The following is a 3,283-nucleotide window of genomic DNA, read 5'->3' as shown; positions in this document are numbered from 1 at the left end:
TTACGATTCGCCTGCTTGCTTCTCCTGTTCGAACGTTTCTTTGGAAGGCAGTGGGTTTTTCCCTTGAGTTACTGTCTTCTTCAATTTCGACTTATCGAATTTCTCGATCTCAGCCATATCAGGTTTGTCAGACGTGGTCTCGGAGGGAGCAGAGAGAGGCTTTTGAGCGAGGGAAATCTGGTCTGCGCAGTGGCCAACGCCGAGTGCCCTCTTTAGTTTTTAAATTATTATTTTGTAATCTAGAATAGTTCCTCACCTTTTCTTTTTCTTTCTTTTTTTGTTTTTGAGTTGGAGTCTCACTCTGTCGCCCAGACTGGAGTGCAGTGGCCGCTCCCGGCCACCGCAGCCTCGACCTGCTGGGCCCCGGCAATCCTTCCGCCTCGGCCTTCTGAGTAGCTGGAATTACAGGCATGCGCTACCACGCCCAGCTGATTTTTTTATTTATTGTAGAGATGAGGTCTCGCTGCCCAGGTGGGTCTCGAACCCACGGGCTCAGGCAATCCACTCACCTCAGCCTCCCAAAGGCGCGGGATTACAGGCTGAGCCACCGAGCCCGGCTTGTCTGTTTTTTCATGGTGTCATTTAACTTGGTCTGTGCTTTCTCTTCTATAAATTCAGTGTTAGTCCAGAGACTTAATTAGGGAAAGGTTAAATATATTATGTCATTTTGTCCCATTATTAGTGATGCTACATTTAGTCACTTGGTTAAGGTAGTGATTGCCAGTTCAATCTTTTTTTTTTTTTTTCCGAGTTGGAGTCTCACTCAGTTGCCCAGACTGGAGTGCAGTGGCCGCTTCTAGCCACCGCAGCCTCGCCTGATGGGCTCCGGCGATCCTTCCGCCTCAGCCTTCCGAGTAGCCAGAATTACAGGCGCGCGCTACCACGCCCGGCTGATTTTTTGATTTATTGTAGAGATGAGGTCTCGCTGCCCAGGCGGGTCTCGAACCCGCGGGCTCAGGCAATCCACTCACCTCAGCCTCCCAAAGGCACGGAATTACAGGTTGAGCCACCGAGCCCGGCTTTTTTTTTTTTTTTTTATGTTGAAATCTCACTCTGTCTCCCAGACTGGAGCACAGTGGCACACTCCCAGCCACCGCAGCCTCGACCTGCTGGGCTCCAGCGATCCTTCCGCCTCTGCCTTTCAAGTAGCTGGAACTACAGGCGCGCGCTACTATGCCCGGCTAATTTCTTGATTTATTGTAGAGATGAGGCCTTGCCAAGTTGCCCAGGCGGGTCTTGAACCCTCGGGCTCAGGCAATCCACTCACCTCGATTGCCTGAGGTGAGTGGATTGCCTGAGTGCGGGATTACAGGCTAAGCCGCTGAGCCTGGTGCCGTTCAATCTTAAAGTACTTCCCCTTTGTAGTTACAAGTAAGCTGTGGAGTAATATTTGGCATTGCGCAAATATCCTTTCATACAATGATTAGACTATTTATTTATTTATTTGAGATAGACTCTTGCTATGTTGCCCAGGCTGACCTTGAACTTGTGGGCTTAAGTGAGCCTCCCGTCTCAGCCTCCCAAGTAACTGGGACTGCAGGGGAACACTGTTGTGCCCAGCTCCTACATATGGATCTAACTGTCTTATTTGGCTTGCCCTGGTGTGGAGTTGATTCATACTTATAGGTTTGAGATCAGAAGACACCTCCATCTAGGTAGGTGGTTCTCAATTTAGGACAGTTGTGTTTCTTGTTGAACATTTGGCAGTCTGGAGACATTTTTGGTGTCACAATGTGGGGGCAGGTATGCTAATGGCATCTGGTGGGCAGAGGCCAGGGATGCTGCTACACATCCTATGATACACAGGGCAGCTCCCCACAGCAAAGATGATCCGGCCTAGAATGTCAATAGTTCCACTGTGGAGCAACCTTAGTTTAGATGTTGGATTAAGTTTCTCTCTCACACACAGTTCATTGGCCTTTTTGGAGATGCTAGGACAGTTTGAGAGACTACCTTCAGAAGTGGTAGAAACTAAGCAGATGTTAGAGTCCATCAGAATTTCCCCATGATTCAAACCAGGCAGATTTTTACTACCCACCTGTTCTGTCTTTCCATTTTTTTTATAGGTAGCCTCTTAAGGAGGGCTTAAATTGCTTTCCTCTACTCTCAATAAACTAATAACGTAAGGATTTTTAAAAATCCGAATTAACACAGTGAAGCGTTTTGGTCTGCTTTTATGTTTCCTAGACGATTTTGGAATGTCATCTTAAAAGCCCCAGAGCCAGGAAAGAGAAAATAGGAAAAGAGGAATACCAAGTTAAGAATTCACTGTTACAAAAATGGCCCGGAGAGAGTGACCAGAGTTCAAGAAGGGGCAGGGGAGAGCAGAGGGCATTTCCACTCTCACACCTGTAAGTTATTAATGACCTTTGAAGTGTTTGTTGATGCAAGTACTTGTACATTTGAGCTGCTTCATATGTATACTTAGTGTATTCAGAGAACTGCCTGGCTTCTGGAGCCCTGAAATATCTTCAAGCTGAATCAGAGATCAAACGGCAAAATCCATGACTTGGGAATATCATGTAGCCATGTGACATGTGAAAGGACCAGAGTATGAGAACCAATGCCTGAATAATGACACTGTAACTTTTCAGCTCTAAGAGATTTAGCATTGCTTTCATAACTTTTAAAATAGCAACCTCAGAAAATAATGTCCTGCAGTTTCATAATACAGTAAGAGATAATGATTTTATACATTTATTTTGGGTTCAAATGCTTATTCTTAGAAGTTTAGAACCTAATTACCTTGTTTTCTTTCAAATTGTCATTAGAGAGCTGGTACAGCATTTGCTTGTTTTATGATCTGAATTCCCAGGACAAGGACATTGCCTTTCCTGTTGAGAGCTGCGTCAACAATTTTGTTTGCATTTAACAAAGACAAAATAACTCCAAGTTTAACTTTCTCTCTCTTTTCTACGGTGTTAGCACATGAATGCATCCAACAACTACCGTTTTGCGTTTAAAGGAAGGCCTTTCATGTTTAAAGGAAGCAAAATACACAGGTCTGTGACTTTATTTTCATTTTTTTTGTTAATATTTTTAAACATTATTTCTCATGCTTTTTTACTAGTATATTTTTCTAACTTGAATAATGTACTATGTTATTAAGAGAGAACCCTAAAGTTTCAGTGGAAAATTATAAAACATGATTTATTTCCAAAGAATAACTTTTTCTTTTTACAAGTAGACGAGTATTTCAGGTGACTCTTTTGATTAGAAATTAGGAATTAGAACTCACTACTTTAATTCTATTGATCATCATTTATACTATTTCCTGTGTTTG

The 3,283-nt window shown here is 43.5% G+C and overlaps 1 pseudogene; it reads right to left on the bottom strand.

Moving 5' to 3' along the window:
- Positions 1 to 2,787, bottom strand: LOC103266300 (annotated as a pseudogene).
- Positions 2,788 to 3,283: the final 496 nt, after the last annotated feature.

Source organism: Carlito syrichta, unplaced genomic scaffold, assembly GCF_000164805.1.
Source record: "Carlito syrichta isolate Samal-C Ts95f unplaced genomic scaffold, Tarsius_syrichta-2.0.1 Scaffold307134, whole genome shotgun sequence".
In the NCBI taxonomy this organism is placed as follows: Eukaryota; Metazoa; Chordata; class Mammalia; order Primates; family Tarsiidae; genus Carlito; species Carlito syrichta.
This window is presented reverse-complemented; position numbering and strand designations above follow the sequence as displayed.